This window comes from Heliangelus exortis, chromosome 13 (assembly GCF_036169615.1).
Source record: "Heliangelus exortis chromosome 13, bHelExo1.hap1, whole genome shotgun sequence".
Taxonomy (NCBI): domain Eukaryota; kingdom Metazoa; phylum Chordata; class Aves; order Apodiformes; family Trochilidae; genus Heliangelus; species Heliangelus exortis.
In genome coordinates, this window is record NC_092434.1 from 11,823,190 (window position 1) to 11,847,620 (window position 24,431).

Below are 24,431 nucleotides of genomic sequence, written 5' to 3' on the forward strand. Positions count from 1 at the left end.
TTTATGTGGAAAATAAAGGACTAACAGAATTGCCAGAATAATTTACCATTTCATGACATGAAAGTAGTTTAAATCTCTGCTGGCAGATCAGCACACAGAGTAATGGCTCCAAGTGATCATTACTACTTAATCATGACATGTTCTGCTGGAAGAGGTAGTTATAATTCTCAAAAATAATGCAATTTTATTTCCTCAATTCTTTCCCTTCTTCCTCTTTATGGCATATATTAAGTGACATATTTTATACTGAAATGAAATTCAGTTCAAATCAGTTAGCGAACAAGTAGAAAAATGACCATAAAACAGCTGAACTTCTCTCAAATACTGAAAATTTTTTCAAATCAGAGTTACTACTGTTACCATCACTGACTTGAAAATCAACAGCATGAAACATAATTCTTGTTTTTCCTCCAATCATATTTTATTTATATAGTTACAGATGCAGAAAGGTAGCAATCTCCTACATGGTGTCAATTTCATATCCTAGTTCTCATATTTGGTTTTGCTAAATTACATTTTTGTTATTATCCTTTTGTGGAATACTGTGGAACAAAATTTAATTGTTGCTATTTTTAGTTTACTAAATTAACTTTCCTCAGTAAGATCACCTGCAGAAGGAACCCATGGAAAGTATATGAAAAAAAATTTGAATTCGCATGGTTACATTTGTACCTTTTAATATACCAAGTACTTTGAAGGAGAATAATAATACACAAATGATTTAAAGTTATGATCAAAATTTTTACAGCTTGTAGCATTCAGGATCACAGAATCATAGAATGGCTTAAGTTGGAGGGGACATTAAAGATACCTACTCCAACCTCCCTGCCACAGGCAAGGACATCTCATCTAGATAAGATTCCTCAGAACCTCATCCAGCCTGGTCTTGAAAATGCCAGCTGACTCGTGCCCAAGGGACACTGGAAAACAAGCTCTTTCCAGCTGCCCTGAATATACACCTACTATATTATGTGTAATATATCTTGATGGAAATATCCTGAATACTGTAATCAATAGGTTTTCTTTTAATAATGGAAGTCATTATTTGGCCAAACATGCTGCCACTGCTCACTGCAGAACTGGAGTGTCTAAAGCCCAGAGAAATATCGCCAGTTTTTCAGGATTAGAAAGACATTATTTGTGTGGATTACTGATTATCACCCCATTAATGAAATTCAATAGGTAATAAAATGTATAAGTTCCTTATAGGCCATTAGACACCTCATTTTGCATTTCTTGTTATGTCTACATAAAGAGCCAGAACTGTCGTCTTAAGTTCTAAAAATATCACATTTTTCTAGGTAGCGAAAGGTATTGAGCCATTTTCAGTTAACCAAACATACTGAATTAGCATATTTAGGATATAGGATCATTAGGATATTTAAATGGTACTTATATGTGAAACTCCAAAACCATACAAGTGTTCTAAATTTTATTCATTTGCTTCTTAATCAGTGAAGGCAATGCAAGACCATTGTTGAATGGATGTACCACTCAGTATTTTGCTTATAATGGATGCTACCTTGTGTTAAAAGGAGGGGCAGAGTTGTTCATGACACCCTGCAAAGTAACTTTTGCCCTGGGGTTCTCTTTCAGTGCCGTCACTGTTTTGTGATAGTGACTGTTTCAAATTCTGTGCCTCATAACTAGGCCGAGCAACAGGAGTGTAGGACATTGTAATGGGACTGAACCATTACAAACATTCCAATCTCAAAACCACACAGGGTTTAAAATATAAATTTCTACAATATCCTGATAAAGGTGAAGAGATTATATGTCAAGTATGTTTGCAAGAGTAGATTGCTCCCTGATGTTTCAGCAGAGGTTTCTAATTTTTTTCATACTCAGCTTTCTTTTCCTTGTTTTCATTGTGTTTTCTTTCTTCCTTTTCAAGTGTCCTTCACTGACACAGTCTCTGCACTGCAACCTCCCTGACTTCTGGTCAAGATGGGGTGACTTTGCTTCATTCTGGTCTTTTACATGGCCATTTGTTTGCCAATGTCAAACATCCACTGTAGCACATCCAATCAAGATATAAGAAATAATATCCAGGCTTCTTTTGATGGTTTCAAACACAAGAAAAGTGCCTGTCCTGTGGGATCATTCTAGCAATTCTAGCACTACAACATCTTTCTCCAGATCATGTGTCCAATATCACATGTGTCTGAAAGATCTTCAATGAAGTATTTTTAAAATGGCTCTAAATAAGAGTTTTCTGAATACTGTGTCTTATCTTTGCCTGCAAAAATCCAGTCTATGTCTTGAAGATATAGAAGCTTTACAAAATGTTCTTGCTCCTGAGATTCTAAATTAAAATTTATCAACTGGAATACTTTACCACTAGAAAAATCAGAAAAACAAAATAAAAGTACTAAATCTACTTGTTATATCCAAAGGGGAGCATTGTGACCTATCAAAGACCACGTCAGGCAGTCGAAAAGCTTTTGAATTTTGCCCCAAGTGGGTATTTGTTGCAGTACCTTGAAAAATATGTCTTAGCTTTAGTTTACTATAGGATAATACTCTCCCTGAAAATTTTCATATCCAGCACTACTATTGCAGGCAGTCATTAAAGGCACCAGTAACTAGAAAAATCTAGAGAACCCATGCCTGAAAAAAACGAAGAAACGTAAACTTCGTGTCATAAGACAACCACAGTGTGAATGAAATGGGTTGGTATTTGATCCACAGAGAGTGACACTAATTAAAGAACTAAGGGAATCAAATGCTGATTTCACATTTCTGAGAAATATTGGTAGTTGCATTTGAGAGGACACTGTTATTTTATTGTCTATATGCAAGTTAAAACCAGTGTATATAATGTTTTAAATTCATACAGGTACTTTTTATAGCTTGTCATATAGTAAAGTGGTTAGAGTTCATTTGCTTTCAAAGCAAGGATTTAAATTATCTAGAAAAAAAGTATTTTGTTCTTTTACACAAACTACAGATAAAAAGATTAGGAGTTGTAGAACAGAGAAAGACAATTACTCTGGGCAAAATCAATAAGACTATGCACCAGGGATAGGGGGATACTCAGCAGGAGTTAAGGGTTAGTAAATATGAGCCTTTAGTGTGAAATTCAATCCTGTGCTAAGTACCAACACAGACATATCACACAGACCAATTAAGGCTCATTTAAGACTGATGTATTTTTTCATTAAAGTCTCTTAAATATAAAACTTGACTAGGTCCCATCAGTCAAATATTCACTTCTAAGTGACAAATAAAGGTAGTAGAAAAGATTTTCCTTTAGATCACATTTTCTTTCAACCACAAAGAATCTTTCTGAGAAGCTTAAAAACAGTCTATAGTAACAGGAGCTTAAAAAGGTAGTCAGTTTTTACAAGTCCCTAGCTTAGTTATAATTGAGATGCACTCAATTTTGCTCTAAAAGGCTGGAGTTACGCATAGAACACCTTGTGAATTAGTAAGAAAGAGTACTAATTGTTTGTCTGAGCACTCGTTAGCCATCCTGCCTTTTCAAATCATCATTTAACTCCATTCAGCCTGATGTTTATACATACACAATATTAATGAGCTCACCTACAGATAGCAGCAAAATACATACTGAAGCAGTAATCACATAAACCATTATAAATTTTAGCAGTATTAATGATAATCCCACCAATTTGCAGCACTACAATAAAAGCCGAAATCACAATTGGAGAGGCGTTTTTAGAGATCACCGAGTATTACAAAAAAATAATTTCCAGAGGAACAAAAACCCAAGAAAACAACAGACATACATCAAACAAAAAACACAAAAAAACCCCAAACAAAAAAAAAAACACAAAAAACCCAAAAACAAATACCAGAAATGACAGTTTCTAGTGAGATCAGTGTAGTAGCTAGAAGCCTTGCAGTTCTCATTTTAGTTCTTTCATACCATCATGATGATGTGACAGTGGTCCTTTTCAAGATCTGTGTTTCTGTTTTCTTTAAGTTCTTCCAAATTTTGATAGAGACAACTGAGACAAAAACTGACTGACTATCTGTGAATGCTCATAAAAAGGCAACAAAGTTAATGTGATATACTGTAAGATTTATATGTAAAACACTTAAAAGACAGTAAGGATTCAGAAGGTATAAAGTGATGCTACTGTGGACCATTTACCAGCTCATACCACTGAGATTCTCAGCCTAGACTGTGTTTGTTGGCAAGAGTAGGAAGCAGTGGAAACACAACACAGTATTCAGAATAGTGATGGGGGCATTTCCTGCATAGCACAGCTCAGTGAAACAATTGCAGCCTGAAATTAAGGGCCCCTGCGTTTAGAACAAATAGAAGAAAATATTTTTTGCAGAAAACAGTTATGCTGTGAATTTTTCAATGTCAAAAAGACAGATAACATGTCGGTAAGTAACAGGGCTGGGTAATTTATGTTTGCTAATACTATTTGTAGCTGTGATAATACAGATGATCAAATCTCGTATGTCAGAGAAACATGATGAAAAGGCAGCACTTCTTTCTTTTTCTTACTGTCATTTCATAGTCAGTTAGATGGTTTATGGGTATATAAAGTAGAGATATAAAGTATGAGAGGAGCTGCAAAACAGTAGATAGACCCATTACGACAAATTCTCTATTACTTGCCCTGTGAAAACCCAGTCCAGAATGCCCACTGTTGCCAAACTGCAGAAAATATTTCTGTTTTAAGAGTTGGCTTGGACAAGCAAAGCTGATAAATGTTTAAGCTAAAATAAAACTATAGGCAGAGCTAAGTGACCCAATAATAATCTTACAACTTTTTTGTTCATGTGTCACCTGATTTATATGGCTGTAGTTACCATTGATTTCAATGGTTCCTTGTGATTTACATGACCATAAACGACAGTGAGATCAATTCTCACACAAAAAGACATTTTCAGTTGATTTTTCTGTTTCAGTGCCATGCTGCACAGATTCAAGCACTATTTTCTCTTTTGTCACTTTTCGGTCAAGACATATTCTCTGTAAAAGGTTCTGGAAGAGTTCTGTCACATTAATACTTTCTAACTGAAGGCATCGTTTGCCAGAGCCTATATTCAGTGTCACACTCTTTAAAAGAATTGCTCTTGGCATCACAGCCTAATGGTATTACAAACCCTGTCACAGTATCAAAAGTGAAGTGGTGAGAGAGTTAGAAATATTGGAATGGTGCTTTATTGTCATACAGCTTGGCAAAGAATAATCTGACCCTTCTCTTGCTCATACCAATGAAATGTCAATCTCAACTATCCTGATTTATAGTCTGTTTGGGAGACCATTGGAATCAATCTTCACCTGTCCAAGGGGAACAAAGAATTCCAAGTTAAGTGCTCCACTGTGTTCTAAATAAGAAGTAACTTTGTGTGAAAACACAGCAGTAATATCATCACTTGTTCCAGATTTAACAAGCAAGGAAATCACCTTAGCAAAATATTCTTTCGGATAAATTGCACAGCAAGATCATTTAATCTAACAGAATCCAAGTGGACTTTGAGACATCTAGTACAATCAAAAAGTCACCTATGCAAGCATGAAGCAGTGTCCAATTTGGACACATCAGACTGCTGACTGCACCCTGTCAAACAGCCCCACCAGATAATTGGATAAGTACTGAGAGAAAGAACTATTTATTTGCTTTTTTCTACACATTTCTGCAAACTAAGAGAACTTCCAAGGCAGCATTAGTCTAGAAAGTTTAAAAATTCCCTAAAATGAAATGGATGCATTCGAACAGTGTGTATGTATGTGTATTTCCCATGAAAATCTCTTAGTAACATCAAATGTTTAGTACAACAAACTGTTTACCAGCAGGATTACTAGTGATTTAAATCTATTACTTTATAAATTTATTTGAATCACAATTTAAAGTTTTAGAAATTGGGATAGGCTCTTTGTGAGAATTATTGTTTGTGATTGTCCATTCTGATGTCCCCATGATAGGGCAAGAATTTCTATGCTCTTCTGATATAGCAAAATATCAGCAGGAGCAGCTAAGCATAGATAAAATGGAAGAAGCTTGAAAATAATATCATTCAATCAGTTCTGATTTTTATTATCAGTTCAAGTAGACTCTTTCAATTGTTTACCAAAGAAAAATGTAAAATTATTGATGGAAATAAACCCTTCTGAAACAGTTGTACTGTGCAGATGCAATTAGTTTTTCTTCTGCAAAACCATCAGAAAATCTAGTGGCTCCCTAAGGTATATTTAAATATTCTTTGATAAATTTTCTTGTGTCATGCTTGATTGTACAGGTGTCACACAATTCCAAAGAATGTGTACAGTGGGAGCAATCACTTCTCCTATATAACTGTCATATGGCTTCACATATAATCTTGGACAATTTACATTTGTCTGTGCAGGAACAACTATATTTAACAGTCCTTCAGTGAAAAGAGTCTTGTCAGTTGTCTTCTTGTGGGAAGATACACAGCAAGCATTCAGTTGGAAAAAAAAAGGAAAAGGTAGGGTCTTTGTTTGTTAGTGTAACATGCTTAAGTGAATTAGGAAGACTGAAAACAATTAAATTATTTTTGTGGTTTTGAAAACCTTTATCTTGATGTATCCATATGCCAACCAGTCACTAAGTCAGGAAACAGAGGTAGTCTTGTATGTATTGCAAGTGCTGGCTGGCATCCCTGCTGGTGGGAGTTAAAATAACCCTCCCCTTGTTCTGCCACTGAGTTACTCAGTACAGTTCACCTTGTATCACTGCTACCACCTCAAAATCCTCCTCCTCCTTAGAGCTATCATGTGATTCTCACTGTTCTTTTTTTTCCCCATGTGTTGTGTCAGCACTTCAAGTCTGGTTAGTACTGCATAGAAATGACATTTCTGCATCCTCTGGAAAAACAGTAATCTTCATTAATACTGTGGACAACTTTATATGTAATCTGTGACGCGTATGGAAATACAGGAAATTGCTGCTTGCTCTTACATTAATGTTGGGATTCTGGTGTTGCTAGTGTGAGGACAGGCTGTTTCATCCAAGCTGCTGCACTTGAGTCCCTCTCTCCTGTTCTCTACAGCCTTTTTCAGTGTTATTTCCCATTACTACCTCCCCTGCCCTTCTCTGCCCTCACTCTTGTTCCTCTCAATTCTATCTTTGGTCTCTTCACATCAACTTCTCCCAGTTTGTCCTAGAAACCTTTTTAGCCCTCTGCAATCAGGTAAGATAACTTGTTCCCTGCTCCTAGATAAACTTTGCTGAATTTTTTCTAATTTTTTTGACTTGAAATTTTCTATAATCAGCCTGAGAATTTCCTAGAAACTATTTGCTACTACCAGTGCATCTTTTTTCTTTAAAAAGAGAAGCAGAGAAGTAAGTTCTTTGATGCTAATTCTTTAATTTCTAAGGTCATGAATTAATATTACTAGAAAGTAAGAAGACTGAAGTGTCACTTTGATGCTTTACATTAAGATTTAACGACCTAGACTTATTTACACCTAAATGAGTTTTTTAATAGTCTAATTAACAAAGTGTATCGGTTTGCCTCTTTAAACTAAGTCACTCTGAGGTAGTATCTTTTGGTAATTTCAGATGTTTAATAAAAGATGAAATCCTTCCATTATTTTAAGTGAGTACTTTTCTAACATGCCACTTCATCTTAACATATTACTGATGCCTAAAAAAATTAGACTTTAAATATCAGAATAAATTTAAATCAGGAGTAGGATCAATGAAATGGAAATTTAATTCAGATGAATTTGAGCATTGCGTGTAGGAAAAAGGTAAAGAACTGTTTAGATCCTGATAAATTCCCGCATGAGAAATTCTAGCTGCCATGAATTGTTGTTTCTAGAAGAGAGCCCTGCTTATCCTGCTGAAGTGCAGGAGGTCCACTTTGTGAAATGATAAATATGGTGGTCTCAGCGCTGAGAAGAGTAAATCCTCTGTTTCTCTTAGTTGCTGAGTCAGACTTGATCCATGGTGGATTAAGCTCAGTTCTGTGAGTTTGGTTTTACTAAGAAATCTAATCATTAAATACTTTTCACTGTTTTTCAAACATTATTTCCAGCTGCATTTGCTACAACTCAGATTTCATCAGAAGTTGACAATATATTAATTATCTGAATTTTACTATCTTTTGTCTATAGGCTTCTAAGTACCTTGTAGAGATAAATTCTGCCCCTTTCTTAAAGAGCAGGAAGTTGGGATATTGAATGATTCAGGGCTTGTCCAAAATCATGGAGAAAAGTGAGCAACAGACCTCTTCATTCTTCACTGATTCTTAACACTGTGACACAGGGTAACATTTCTGATGTGCAACAGGAACTTATATAAGTGGCAAACTTCAAGTACAAGAGGACCCCAACTGCTTCCCATGAGGCTGCTTGTATGAATCAAGTCAAGCATTCAGATATGGTATTTGCAGGATTAAGGCTTTACATATGGTAGAGAACTGAGCTTTATATAAACTTTAAATAGATTCCCAACCCTTTGTGCTTCCCATTGTCCTGTGCTGCTTCTCACTCTGAAATAGGGCATTTCAGACAGACAGGAGAACTGAGCAGACAACTGGAAAGGAGAAGGCTGTCTCCTATGAATTAAAAAATCTAAAGGCTGACCCCCCAAATCATACGCTTCAGTTTCAATAACTTCCATGGCTTTGATATCAATCCTGTGATTCTATTTTGGTTTGTCTTCTGATTTTTGAACTCCTGGGGCTGGCTACACTGACATCATCTCTAAATTTGGTGGGGAGAGAGAAAGGCAAGCATTGTTAGGGTGAAGAAGCCTGAACAGCAGCAGCTGCTGCTCAGTCAACACAGTCTATTTTGTCACACGGCTTGAGATCGAAGGTTTCTCAACTATATTTTTAGCACATTAAGTAAAAGCTTATTTGTTTTTTTGACTGAGGTGATTATACCCTTGGTGAGGTGCTATTGCTTGTTCTGCAAAATAATAAGGACTGTTAATCTTATGATGAACTCAGGGGTGAAAAGTGAGTGGCACTCAAACCTCTATTATATTATCTTCATATTCAGAAGGTTCAGATTCAAACCTGCAACTCTGAAGTAATGATTATGTCTGCTTTAAGGTACATTGCATCACTTACAAAAAAATAAGTTACCTGAGTCCCCTGTTAGGGCTGAGGAGCTATGCAATTTAAGTAAATAATAACATAAAATATAGCAAGACCAGAAGAGGAGATATGTCTACTTATGAGCTCTCCCTCAGTAGTATTTTTAATCTTTGTTCCTTAGAGAAAGGACTCGTAGCAGGAAATACAGTATGTTAAGGGAATTCACTTGTCATGTAAATAGTCCCTGCACTGGAGGCCATGAAGACCACAGCTAACCCTGCCGCTTACCATCAGTGGTGGTTGGTAGTTTTGTGAGAGACTGGTGAATCCAGGCAGCTTTTGAACCCACGACCTGTAGCTTGTCCTTAGGCAGTTCTATAGAAAAAACCCCCAGGCAGAGCAGAGCTGTGGCTGTGCCTGCGTGCACCAGCAATACCACACAGAAATACCCATGAGCAAGAGCTGAGTGAGGACTGGAAGCCACCTAGCAGCACTAGCACAGTGCTCTGTTTGGGTTTATTACTCTGATAGAAACAGTATGACAGTACTGCAATTTTACTTTTATACCCAGAAAATTTGAAAATCTTTCTGTCTAACACTGCATTATGCTATGCAGGCATGTGCCTGGTGAAATGGGAACAGAGAGAGGAAATCCTGGCTCCCATTGGAGTTCGGAGGACTTTTCCTGTTACTTCAGTTGGTTCAGGAGATAGCACCCTTGTTTTTTACTGTATATGTGTTCATCCCCCAGCTGTACTGTCACAGTCTATTAACAGTCATTCATACTCCTAACCAAGTTGTTTTGCAACTGTTATAAACCAAAGAATAAATCTCTGGCAGTGCCTTGTCTGTTTAAAAAGAAAGGTCTTTAGGAACAAGGACTGCCTTTTACTGTCTGTTGCTATAGTGCCTGGCACAATAGGGGCCTGGGTCTTAGTTGGAGATGATGCACTATCCTCACTGTAGTAATAAATATTCCTGAGGAGACAGAAAAATAAAATGGCTACTCTGTAATGCAGTTATGCACTACAATGGCATAAAATAATGTGACAAACAGATTATTCACATTATGTGTGGAATTACACCTTGCTATGCAAAATCTTCCCAGGCACTAAAACAGTCCTTCACCAATGATCTTACAGTAACCTAAATGATTTTACAGACCCCAATGCTCTCTTGCATAGAGATACCATACTCTTCTATATAGCACTGAACTCAGGAAAATGCAGTTACACAGAAGATGAAACGCAGAAAATCTTTTAATATTTATAATAAAAAAGCAAGACAGAAAGTGAGCTAAAAAAATGCAGTCTGTTAATGTTGTGAGATGGATGTAAGTAAGTAGGAAATTATCTGCCAAGGTGGAATTTGGCAAGAAGACCAAACTTAACGTTCCCTCATGTCATCCAAAATGTGTCATGTCTATCTGAATAATATCTGGGCAGAAATTTTCCAGTAAGCAATACTTCACTGGAAAATGCTGAGTTACTGAAAACAAAAATATTTCTTAGGAAATTCACTGGGTCTTTGGGTTTTCTCATTGGTTGTTTTCTTCCCCCCTCCTTCCCCTCTCCCCCAAAATGCAGGAGGGTCTCCTTAATTTGTTGTTCTGCTGCAGAACTTCTGTGGCCTTCCAGGGCACCTAGCAGTCTTCCAGCAGCTCAACTAGGAGCTGAACCCAAAGCTCATGTATTTTCCAGGTCCCTCTGATAGAGCTGGAAACCCTGAATCTCTGAGGACTCTCACCCAAATGTGGGCTCTTGCAGCTTTGACTCCTCTCTTCACAACAAAGAATTTGGATACCTCAACCCCTGGCCTGTCGGGCTGGAAACCTGGAAGCCCTAGGAAAGCTTGCCTAGTGATGTCTCATTCTTTTGCAGCCCCGGCACTGGGCACTGTAAATACAAAGGATGTTGGTAAGCTGTGGATGCTTGTATTTCTGAGGTTCCTACTCTACTTTTAGTTGACAAAAACTATCCCAGGAGCCCAGAGACTCTCAGATCTTCTGCTTTTTTTTATAGTATGTTTCCTAGGTTCATTTAAGATTTGTACAGCTGGCACTATTTGTTCCATATAACATAATCAGCAACAAAACTGCCTACTTTTTCCAATGTAAAATTTTCAGAACTTTAATTCTATTGGAGAATTTAATAATCCTTTTATTCTCAATTCAAAGCAGAAATGGGAAGCAGAGGTGTTGAATTTGAGTGAAAGAATCTCCAAGCACAGTCTGGGCAATTATTCACTGTTCACTCCTAGGACCAAGTGCATAGACCACTGAATTGCTACCATCACTCTAAACCTGTCTGCCTGGTGGGTTGCCATCTGAGGTTGTTTGGGTTAGTCATTCTCAGCCTGTAAGATGTGACATATACAGAGTAGGAGGATGATGATGTTTGGCACTTAATTCTTAGTAGCATATTGTTTACAGCAGAGCCTTCAAATGTTCTACAACCTTCAGATATTTTGCTTTTAACCATGACTTGCACAGGGTCAAGATGTGCTGAAGAGCATATACAGTATTTTTAGTCGTGATGTATGCAGAGTTCAAAGCTTTGTGACTCTTAAACAAAACTGTCCCTCTGCCTTCACAGCTCTAATCTTTCCTCTTGACACAAACATTAAAAATATCTGTGGATGTTACAGATGCTTGCTGTTAACCGTAACAATGTTCCACTGCATCAGAGTTTATGGGGGTGGAAGAATTCAGCACAAGCGACTGTGCTACAAAATGTCACTACATTTGCATTGAATGGTCTCTGCCAACACAAAAGAAAGTTTAACAGCACTTCAGATTAGCAGTCTCTGCTAAGCATATAGTTATGATTGAGTTTGCCCTTGGTGTGGTAAATAATTACAGCTCTTACAACACACATTCAGGAAGTGTTCAAGAAATGTACTAATTCAACAGCAGTGAGATGTGAGCAAATTTTATTAGCAATCAAGAGATACAGAGCGCCTGTGCATGCACGTACGCAGAGCAAGGCAGGCCAAGGCTGCAGGTTGGTACCTCCTCTTTGTATCCTTCCATGTAGACCAAGTGCAATGGCAACCCTGTACTCCTGCCATACAAAAGCTGCATTTGCAGGTCATGGGAAGGAAGATTTGCCTGGGATCCTGGTGCCAAGGCACACCTTGCTCTGTGGTATGTGAGAATGCAACTGAATTTGATGCTCACATAGGAAAGAGTACGGAGTACTGAATAGCCAAGATAGGCTGTAGTAGAACTACTCCTATGTGGCAAAGTGTTCACAGGATCAGGACTGGAGGAAGATCTGGCTAGGGTGCAAAAGTGTCAATTTCCAGATTCAGAAAATTCAGAAAAGGATAGTGAAGGCCTTATTCAAGGTGGTCTCATGGAATTTCCCCAGCAACTCTTTTGCAAAAATTGTATTAATAAACAGTTAATCTGGGAATTATTCCAGTAGATCATGCCCAGGAATATAAAAAAATAAACGGTGCTGGCATCATTTTATGCATAACAAGTGAGATGTCAACACTATGCAGTGATTTGAGCACACTGGTGCCTAACAAGACAAAAGGTGTATACTGGGGGAAAGAGAGAGAAAAAGAGAAAAGTTTGAGATGCTATCTGTTTAAAGAAAGAAATTCATCATATGGCTTTTTGAAATTAGGATAAAAATACTCTCTCCAGCTGCATACAAATGGGAAGCATCTCATATTAAAATGGAACTGGGGCTTTCAAGTACTTCACTCAATATGCAGAAAATGATACTGGTGTTGGCAGCTTTTCTCCACAAAGAAGACAGCTGTGGGGGTCCTTTTATTAGACAAGATAAAAAAAATCCCAAAGTGAAGTTTTCCCAAGTAAATAGGCAAATATTTAATAAAAAAAATCAAGTGCTGGTTTTGTTTTGCTGTTCAGTATGGAGTTTGTTACATTTCCTGCAAATAATACACAAAACAAATCCCTTTTTAGGACTGCAGGAAGTACTCACATATGACAAATGGTGATTGGTTTATGGATGTGCTGAGCTGGTAATCTCTGTGCTCTCCAGAGCCAATGAATCATCTGACATTGCCACTGTGATGTTAAAGTAGAAAAATATTTTCCTTTTCCATGCTGGAACATCCTGAATTATCCAGAACAAGGGAGTCTTCCTTGTAACTAGAAATGATGGAACCATGAACTCTGTCCATTTTCATAATCTTTGTCTAATTCTATGTGTGAATTGTATATATTGCCCTTATTCAGGTACACATACATTAGTAGAGAGGAAAATCCTGGATTCGAACACTCAGAATTATGTATTAGCACATCTAACTTTAAACTCTATTATCCCCACCCCTCCATGGCTAGGATCAGTGCTGGAGCTACCCAGAAAGGTCACCTCCTTGGGTTTGGATGCAAAGTGACTGTTGTGGAAGTACTTTGGCCCAAGAACTGCTTCCTCATTGTCCCAGTCAGCTGATGCTGAAAAAACACATTCTAAAGTAGTTTGTCAGGGATTTTTGAGCTTTCTCTGAGAACACAGGGAGACATCTGGGAAAAGAGTAGTCTACACTGTTGAAAGTGATGGTCATATCTTGCACAAAATACTTATGATCCTTGGATGAGCACAAAACAGTTAATATGCAAACAACAAAGTTATCTGGGATATTACAGAACATCAGCAAATATATACAGCCTAAGTTTGACAGAGGACGCACAGAGATAAAAATCAGCCTGGCAGCCTTAATTTCCATTTGCATTCAAAAGATGACTTCCTAGAGATAAAAGTACTGCTCCAAGAAAACAGCTGCACTTCTCTCATGCTTTATCTCCCACAGATTCAAGAAAGGCCTTTGCATTTCAGGGAAGGAATGCTTCTTCCCTAAAACTTCATATATTATCTATCTTGGTTCTTAGTCACTTTAAATCAAACCAGGGATTTCTTTGTTGTTTGTCTCTGTGTTTGCTTGCAGAGCTTACTGTTTCACACCAATTACAACTTGAATAGGTGACAATACAACATCATTCCTGTTTAACTGTTTTTTAAATCTTGATAATGTATGTCTCAATCGTAGTGACTGTTATCACATGGAAAGCAAAACCTGGCATATATAGATGCTGTTACAGTTTAAAATGATTGCCTTTTAAGAAAAGTAAAAGGACTGCTTAAACTGATATACTGAGAAGGTTTTGTAAGTCTCTCCAAAGACACAGGAATACACTGCATGATGCAATGTGAGTTATGTCTGCAGCTGGTTTTCATTTTAAAATCCTTACGGAGTTTTGAACATTCATCCTACTTAAGCTCTTTAAAATGTGTGCTTTGTTCCTCACTTTCTACAGTGGTAGAAATAAGAGGCTAAAATCATCTAATGGCTTGTTGTTTGACAAGTTATTCCACAGGCTCATCCCTTACCTTTTGTGAAATGCAAACATCTCTCTTTGCCACAAAGGCCCTGTGGAGCTTACCCCATTCTCCCTAACTAGCTGACTTTTGTATCTGACCTCCATCAGCACTTAATCAAGGGATATTCACTGGCTTAATTAGGTAATCCCGTATTTTCTGTCAAATCCCTTCTAATCTCTTTTACACTATCTACACAAGGCCCAGATCCTCACCCATAGCTCGCCAAGGTACAAACTGCAGTTGCTCTTCCCTGACTCATCTTCTTCTATTCCTCTATATGCACAGAGCCAATGAAAGTGAGACGTTTATTGCTGTTTTTATTGACTCTTTTGCTGTATTGCCGCTGGGAATTCACTGCCACCTGGGGCTCCTCAGTACTGAAACAGCATAAATGTTTCATAGAGCTAATATAAAGAAGGAAGGGGCAGAGACAGGAGTCAGATTTCCCACAAATGTTGAATAATGGGACTGGAAGAAATGCTGCAAGTCACTGTAGGCTGAATGCTTACATTAACATCTCTATTCCATAATTACATGGTACACTCAATGGCTGTTAGCTTTGGCGGGCATTGAACAGTAAAGATGCATTAGAGTAATTATATTGTAATGACAGAAGATCATGAGTTAAAGATGTTGTGGATCCTGTTGGTATACACATCTGAAATTGTTTGGAGCTGATGTGGGGAGGTGTATCCACATGGAATTTGATAGCACTGATATTGTAATTAAAGCTGAGGAGATGGGGTTTGCATTTATTTCCTACTGCTGCCTGTGAATATTAATTAGCTCATGTAACAACCTGACCCTAGCAATAATCAGCTCTGTTAGATAGAGCAGGAGGGAAAATGTGAATTGCCCAGTAAATACTTATTAAGAAAGCTGAGATGAAAACAGCCCAGTTCTGAGACAGAATAGACATTGCTCCTGGAAGCCCAAGTGCCTCCTCCCTGGTGGAAGAAAGAGCCACATCTTTCCAGTTTCCTCTGGCCTCTGCTCCATGGAGGACAAGGACATTTCTGGCAGCACACAAACAAGAACACACCTGGTCTGGCACACAAATGAGGAAGAGAATCATGGGTCTGCAGGGATCTCAGATTTCTGAAGATAGCTGAAACTTTTTTTTTTTCTCCTGCCTGCTTTCTTTCCTGCATGGGCTGTAAGGAGAAGCGGTGGTCCTAGAAGGCCAAAAACATAAGTCTGAGCTGAAGAGCATCCATCCCTAAGTCTAGGCACTTTGGGAAGGCATGGTAAAATAATCCATTGATTATTTAATCACTTACAAAAATTATAAGAAAAAGTACATGGTGAAACCCACCATCTTGTACCAGGGAAAGCCCTAAGAATTAAATTAAATAAAACTAAAATTGTAGCCCTAGTCCTAGGCTGCCTGGCAATTGTCTCTGCCTGCCAAACCAATCCTTTTCATTATTCACATGAATACTGCAGTGTGAGCCTTGGAGATACTCAGGAAATTGGGTTCAGGGAGAAATCTGAATGTGTGCTTTTTAAAGAAAAGCCATGGAGAAAATGAAGATGAGTCTGTATGTGCAGCATAAGTAGGTAGCTCTGTTTCTCTCCTCATTAGGTCCTGGTCTTGTTTGCTGCAGCAATACTAATGCTTTCCTAGTAAGACTTACAGTTTGTATTTTTGTCCTTCACCTATCTTCCTCATCTTTTCCTATCATAATCCCCTCCCCAGCTGTATGGATTTGATTGCCTATGGTACACAGCCTTTGGAGTCTGAGTGGTAGGATACACTGTGTTAAAAAAGTGGTGTGTTCCTAATTGCTTTAAGGTTGGCTAGGCAGTAATTCTCAGAGAAGGTGGTAGAGCACGATGCTGCTGTGCAGTGGTGTCTGGTTGCTGCTCTGCTGGAGATCTGTGAGCAACAATAGCACTCCGAGCCCTCTTTCTTCTTTCCTGACAGCACCACAGTCCCTGTATCTTAATCAGTCAGTGTCAGACAGTGTCACAAGCTCCAAATGCTCCTCTAAGCAAACCACAGCACAAATACCTCCCTGCTGCTTGTAGCTTAGGTTACCATTACTAGACTAAGCTGCCTGACATAACACTTAAATGCTCCAGACAGGCTGAAATCTTCAGAAGCTTTGGCATCAACATGCATTCAGACCAAGACACCTCTCAGCCCTGTGTGGTTTCTGTGCTCTGGTGACTCTGGCAGAGGCTGCCACCCCTGCTAACCTTCTAGTAACAGCACAGACAGGAGGGAGAGCTGCTGCCAGAGGTGACAAGAGAAAAAGATCACTGTTGTGGTCATTGATAGAGTTCTAGTTGTATATGTTACATAGAATGAGGAAATTACATATATATTGTATTAAAATACTGCATACCTCTTGGGCTATCTAATTTGTAACTTTCATGACTGGCATGATTTACATCAGAAAGGAGGAAGGAGGAAACCTACCCAAAATGAAAGTGACATAAATAAGAACTTTAGAGGAAACAATAGGATAGCTGACTATAGGGAATAACTGCAGCTCCATCAAAGTTAGAGTGGTTTACTATTCTCAGCAGTGAGTCCAGCATCAAAGGGAATCCTAAACCTGAAACTCTTGGAAAGAAGTGGGTTATCAGCAGATACAAACTGATTCACATAGAGAACAAAGAGAACATTTTGTGAGTGGGACAGCTTGGCTTTTCCCAGCTCAATGACAATGCTCTCTTCCCCGAGCATGCAGAAGTTAAGCTTGGGCTTTTAGGCATTTTACCATGTTAACACAGTTTCCCCAAGGCCCTGGACCTTCAAGGTATTAATAAATAAGGCTTTATTTTTTTAAAACATTATATGAGTTAAATCTGTTCAGAGGATCCTGCTGGCAAAAGTTTCAAGTTCCAAAAGCAACTTAGACCTTTGGTGTTTACACGGGGGTCTGGTGAACCATGTTCACCCTTGGGCACCGAATATTTACAGAATATAAACTTTTCGTGTTTCAATGCTTTATAGAATAAGGGCCACCAATTATAAACTTCAGCAATTTGACTGTTTAGCTTTGCCTTCATGGGCCATGCCTCTGCTGTTTAGGCCTTTTGTGTGGAAGAGAAACAATTTATTATTTCAAACTACCCTGCTAGTAACAACACAGACAGTAGACAGAGCTGCTGCTGATCATTGTTATAGTGGGTGATAGTATTTCAGTTGTTTATCTTATAGACAACAAGGAAACTATGTTTAATTAGTGTGGACACACAGAGGAGTGATGGTGGCTTTACACTAGATATTCTAATTTGGCTGGTCAGTCCTCCTAATAGAGGATCTTCATGTGCAGCAGAAGGTATCTGAGATGTTTCGTCTGTCTCAGATTTTTCATTCAGAGTATTCCATCTGTCCCCAACACCAGCATTTCATCCCCTCAGGTCAGGAGTGTGCCTCAGTGTGGAGGTGTGTCCTCCACAGCAGACTCCAACACTCAGGAGATACTTACTGTCCACTCCTCGGTGACATAATGGCAATTGTGAGGTATCTCCTGCAGATCAAGTACACAAATGGATGTAGAAATCGGTGGAAGTTTTTTTAGAACCATAAAGGATCTTGACCTATCTGAACTGCTGCAGGATTGAGATCTTGTTTAGAAGCAAGATATTCAGTAAAAATAGTAAGTTAAATTTTCATTTTTGAAACCTTATAGAGATTGTAAGTATTTTGAAAATGAGAAAAGAATATAAAAATGCACAAGTACTGCATATTCAGGGCCCTTAGCTTTAGCAAAATGTTACGGTTTTACAAGGCTACCTTATAAGTAATTTTAGCTGTCCCACAAGTAAAAAGACAGTGGTGTTTCAGGGGCTGACTGCAGAGGTCATAACCTGCACACAGTATATTGAACAATTCCATCATTCCTGCCTTTCAAAGAGAATTTAGACTGACATAGCAGAATAGAAAAAATGCTTAATAAACTAAGGGTTTTATTGCACACACACACAGAGTCTGATAAGTATGCATTCAGCAAAGAGCAGGCACAACTCTGTAATAGGTACACTAAAAAAAGCAATCTGTTTGCATTAATAACCCCTTTCATCACAATGAGTAAAAAAGCCTTTTTCAGTTATTTTACCCTTTATCCTCATCAGCTTTACATTTGTTTGACTACAGTGTTACCTTAGTAAAGAAACCTTATTATGCAAAGTGATAAATCTCAGATTTAAGAGAACAAATCTTGTATGGGTAGTAGGTACTGTGCACTGAGCCAAACACGGGATTCAACAGACGTTGCCCTGGCAAGCACTGGCCTGTGCTCACGTCCTCTGGCGAGGAGAGAAACTTTCCATTGTGTGCCCCCCCCTCAGCCTCTTCAAGAGGAACGAGGGCGAGTGCTTCCAGGGGCCAAATCATCAGCCCAGATGCTGAATCAGCCCAAGAATTTTTAACTACAGGAGAAAAATGGATCACACCAGAGGACTTTTCTCCTTGAAGAGACTTCACCCTGTTCTCATCAGAGATGGAAATTTCTGAGGTATTCTGCAGATCTCAGCAGTATAATGCAATGAAAAATAGAATATTAATCATGCATTTTTTTCATCTTAGACATAAGCATTAGTTAACTTTTTGATGTTGTAAGATTTGTAAGGAAAATCCCTCGGACTTCTATCCCTTTTAAAAGATCCACAGCAAAACCATTTGTTAAATCATGCCCAGTCTTTAGCATCCTCTCCTTCACAGTATTTCCTATGAGAAGGAGAAGATATAGTACCCCTGATTTCCAGATGAGCAGCTGGGCTCTAGGAATCTTGGACCAAATCCTCTAGGACATCAGAGTGTCTTGAAGCTTTTGAGACTGTAGGCCAAACTGACCCTCTATAAGTTGGGATTAATGACCAGAAGCGAAGCCTTAAATTCAGGGCCTCATGTCTTCAATGTTAATCATAAATGCTACACCATCCTTCTCCTACAGAGAAGTTTCTCACCATAAATAATTCTTCATTACCAGCACTGGTTTGCTTTTGCTTTGCTGTCTCAGTGCTTCACTACTGTGTTGTACAGCCAGTACCACCTTACTTTTTGGCAGTTGTATTGTTGTTGTTGTTACCTCATTGTCAGACTAAACTGTTTATGAGTCCTTGAAATGTGAAATTTTGATCTTGCTCAGTTTTCAACTAACCCTGCTGCTTGAATGCAGGAATATCACACTTATCATACAGAGAGATTTATTTAAAAACCAACTGTGAATTACACCGAGGAATCTTCAGTAAACCATGACAATAATAAATAATGAGTGGATGTTTGCCTGGAGGACTTCTCCCTAACGAGGAGGTCTTAAGCAAGCATTCTGCTTGGAAATCTGATACCTTGTTTCTAGAGATTTTCATGTTTCTGCCTATCTAGCAGGGCTTTCTGTCAGATTTTTGTAATAATTGACCATGGATGGGATCACTGATGATTGCACACAATGGGAAAAGGCATGACCAAGAACATACCTGGAGAAAATAATTTTATGTACAATTCCAATGTCTAATATTTACTTATTTGTAAACAAAAATCTTAACATAGTTGTTTTGGAAGTAGACATACTCAGGTGTGCTTAAAAAGAGACTATGGAGAGTTGTTAAATAGAAAATATTATGGTCCACATTTCTTTAGCAAAGAAAGGTGCTCTGAGGTGCACCACTTTGTGTCATTACAGTGTTTTGTAGGATCTATTCTCAGATGAACTCCATGCACTTTTGTAACTGTTTTTTGCATTAGTTTATCCTTCAAAACCCACCTTCCCTTGCACGTGCCAACCCTGCCATCTGCTTCTTCAGTGACATCCCGGATCTATGCTAAAACAGGGTTGTGGCACCTACAGGGATGAACATTGGTGACCCCAGTATTCACCCAGTTCAAATTTCATCACTCTCATACACAAAGCTAGATTTTCAGCATGATATTTTGAGCACACCATTCTAAGGAAATATATGTAATAGCAGTGGAGGTATTTACATATATACCAGTGACAGTGTATGTGATGCACGTGCAGGAAGAAGAAAATTGGTAGAGAATGATGTTCAGTTTATGATGTACAGGGGAGATGTGTGCAGTTCTACTGATGATTGCTGGAGCACCTGGCACCCCGCATGACAATCCTTCTGTTAAAAGTGGTATAGTATTTCCTTGTAGGTTTACTTAGAGATTGATGCAAGAAAGAGAGGAAGGCACTTTCTTTACTTGAATAGCAAGAGGCGTGAGTGTAATCCCCTGAAGACCCAGGGTCCCTAGCCAGTTCATTGGGCCTGGAAAGTTACTGGATGATGCTTGGATTCTGTAGGATAAATGGACACCCAGGTAATGGGATATCTTTTCCTCCAGCAATAGCTGCTTGGGTGACAAAGTGAAAGCACAGTGGTTCTGTGCATCAAAAAGTAGTTTGATGTCTGACTGTATTCAAAGTGCTCTGTAACTATCCTTTGCACTTGCCTAACTTTAACCTCTCACGGTGCAATCAACTTGATAACCTAATAATCAAACAAGACATTGATAGAGAGTGCATCAAGCTTAACATAGCTCTCTGATTCTTCTGCTGTGGAGTGATACATACTTTGAGAAAAGATTTCCCCTAGTGGCTTATTTTGCAGGCATCTTCCTAGATGAACATGTCCAATGATAAAATCATTACAAAGTAGAAATGCAATCTCTCTAATAAGGGCTAACTTGAAAACTTAGTGAAATATAAGAAACTATGATGCAGTAGTGAATTCTATAGGCAAAATAGGACTTTTTGTCACCAGCTTTATAAGGTGAAGAAATGGGGAAAATGTTGCCTTAGGACAGTTAAGCCAGGGTGCCTTGACTGCCTTGTAATTTGGGATTTTAAAAACCCAAGCCATCTAGAATAGCTAGAGCCCAACTCTAAAGTTAAAAACCCCTTCAACTTCTTAAAGTATGAGCTTTCATCTATATTGCAGTTTTTGAAAATGAAAAGGCAGTGCTGAGAACACTGGTATTTGTGTATCTCTGATATTCAAATCTTGAACTGGATTCAAATTCTCTCAATGGCAGCTGCAGTATTTTCTACTTATGTTCCTTCTGAGATTGTTGCCTGGTGCACAGTCCCCCAGCTACACAATGAAAGAGGCATGACAGAGAGGAAATAGTTGATAGGTAAGTTACAGCTTTACAGTAAGAGTTCAGCAAACAAACAGGCGCAAGTCTGTACGAAGTACTGAAAATTATAGACATTTGCAAGTAGTGTTATTTACTTTCATCCTTTTTAGGAAAACAGTAACTGCAATAAATTATGTTGTATTTTTAATACTGACTTCCAATATTTTGTAACATTACTTTGCATTTAGCAATGCAGCTTACCCTAATACAAGATAAAAACACAGTCTGTCTTGTTTGGAAAATAAAACCTGAGAACTGTCTTGTTCAAGATGGAGGGAATCTAATAGGTGCATGTGTAACAAACCGGAGTGATAGTTCAGGACTATTTAGAATCATAAGACTTCTTTTTCTTGAATTTTAAACATCAACAGGGAAAAATAGTTTACTAATTTACTATGAATCGATTCCTTGTAGGTACTAGAATTTTTGGTTGTCTGCAAACACAGTATTTCTACTGTTCTTGGTAACTACCTAACTACTTTGCACCAAAGCAATAATGCCTGAGAAAGGCTGACTGTTTAAGTACAAAAAAATATGCAAGATGTACATTAAGGCTCAAGTCCTTGAATGGAATGTGTTTACTGTAAAACCGATTTCCTTTTCAGAAGGTTTTGTAAGTCTAACATTGCATTTTATTTTAAAAGAAATTACACTAGTTTAATGCAAGAAATAGAAAGAAGACAGGAATTTAAGGGTCATTCAAAGAAAAAAAAAAAGTCTGGAAAGGAGCAATACATCTGAAACTTTGTTACTATGTCATAACCACTCCCAAAAAACCCTTTGTGGGAAATGACTGGCTTGCCTCTGCAACCTAAAAGGTAATGAGACAAGGAAGAATTACAGGTACTAGTAAGAGTCTGTCTACCTTCCTTCAGCATCCTTTGATACAGTAAAGCAGCAATGTCTCCCCAGTGCACCTGCTAGCCTACCATCCAACTATGAACAGGCCTCTTCCAAATTCATACAAGTTGGTGTTATTTCCTTCCTTTCTATGCAATAAATGTTACCTTGACAGGAATAGTATGTGTCCTTGTCCAGTACTGCAGCAGTAATTATTTAGAAAGAGCACTGTTTGTATTTTTATGTACACAGATATATAAAACATATTTGCTAGAATTTCATATTCCTATATACATTTATAAGCACATTTTATGTATGTACCCCTTACATATGTACTCATATGACTTACACTAATGATTTTTAGTATTTGGATTATGTTTATATTATACGCTTTATATAGTAGCTAATGTGTGTCAGGTTACGTATTTGCATACATATACTTTATATGGTGTGTGTATGTATAAAAAGGCAATGTAGCTGCTTTCTGCCTTTTTGGATAGGTGGGGAGAGGAGGAAAGCTGTTAGTTTTGCTTTGGTATTTTTTTAAAATTGAATCAGTAGTAGCAGCTGCCTCTGTGGGCCCCAGCTAAGGCTGGTGCCAGGAATCAGTGTCCAAGATCTCAAGTACAGTGTTTGACAGTGCAGAAGCCTGCAAAGCAAGCTCGTGCTGCTCTTACAGGGTTTCACAGTGGGTGGGTGCTTTTGGGGTGTATTTGGTAAGTTTTAAGCACAACTCAGCCTTGATTCCCATGTCTCAGCAGCTCACAGCTTTTGTAAAAGCATCCAGCACCTGCCCTGGAGCTCCTGGGGCACAAGGAAAGGGAATCCAGCTCCTTCCCGGGCTGACACACTCCAGCAGTCCTGTGCTGATGTTCTGCAGCCCCCACGGGCGAAGCAGCCACGTGGCCTCCACACAGGGGGCTCAGCCACCCGGCCTGGCTGCTTCCTGTGCACAGAGCAGGGCACAGCTAATAACGAGCAGGCTCTTGATGTTGCAAAATTTCCCATCTGTTCTCAGGATTTATAATTACATGCAGCTCACTGTGCACCTTCAGCGATCCGTAATTGGTGGGCATTTGCCTCATTAATCATTCAGGTGCTGTAAGCTGCTCCATGCACAACTGTAGATGTTGAGGCCAAATTTCCGTATCTTTACTGGGGTCTATATTGTTTATTGTGCAATTTTTTTGAACTGTGGCTGATTCTTAGGCCATTTGCAGTTATTGAAGCTTAGGGTTGTTTTCTTTTATTTGTTTTGTGCTTTTTGTGGTTTGGGGTTTGTTTGTTTCTTTGTGGGGTGGTTTGTGGGGGTTTTTTTGTTGGTTTTTGGATTTTTATTTTTTTTTTAATATCATGAAGTGCCACAAGATGGCACTGATCCCGAGGCACCTCGGCCTAGCTGGCCTCCTCCTATTGCCCGGGCATCGGCTTTGCTGTGGCAGCAGGTGCAGTTTGGGCTACTTCAGTCATTTTCACTAACTAGCTGGGGGCTCCAACAGCACACTGGTTTTCATGGTTTGTTTTGGTTTGCTTTGTATTAAGCTGTGGCTATGAAATGCTGTGATTCTGTGACGATGATATGAAACTTTGGGATTTACAGAGATTTCATTTTCATATGTGATGGCCAATGTGTGTGTGGGGGGGGGCTTTAAAGGTTGAAGCCAAGCCATACAAACAGCATACAAAGACCAGACTGCAGAGAGTCCACCAAGAGCTGACACTTGCTATTCATTGTTACACTGGGTATATTCCTATCAAAAGGTAGTAATCAGCAGGCATGGGACCCTCCTTAGAGCAAGACTGTCTGCTTAGCTGAAGCATTTACTGAAGAAGTTAATCTAATTTTGTTGTTACATGTTACCACTGCAGGTGCTCCTTTCTGGAGCCTTTTTCTGCCACCAGACTGGTGAGTTCACCACAGCTGCTCACTCTGCAGTATTTCTGAAGCACCTCCTGCCCTCTGGCATTAGGCAGTCATCTCTAGACTCCCCAGGTATTCCCAGCAGGTTCACAATGTCTCCTGTCACTTTGCTGTAATAGTCAGATATTGTTCATTACTTCTGACCAAACTCTGCCTTTCAGGCATGTTGTGGCACCCTGAATGGTGCTCCAGTGGCTCATCTGATTGATGAGGT

The 24,431-nt window shown here is 38.7% G+C and overlaps 2 long non-coding RNA genes across 2 annotated transcripts in view; one reads left to right on the plus strand and one right to left on the minus strand.

Moving 5' to 3' along the window:
- The window catches only part of LOC139802081 (uncharacterized), a 44,064-nt gene extending 38,035 nt beyond the window's left edge, over window positions 1-6,029 (plus strand). Inside the window, exon 3 of the long non-coding RNA XR_011728482.1 lies at window positions 1,895-6,029. This is a non-coding gene — a long non-coding RNA (uncharacterized lncRNA). The remainder of the gene's footprint in view (window positions 1-1,894) is intronic.
- Window positions 1-24,431, minus strand: part of LOC139802080 (uncharacterized) — an 85,259-nt gene that overhangs the window by 31,824 nt on the left and 29,004 nt on the right. The window lies entirely within an intron of this gene.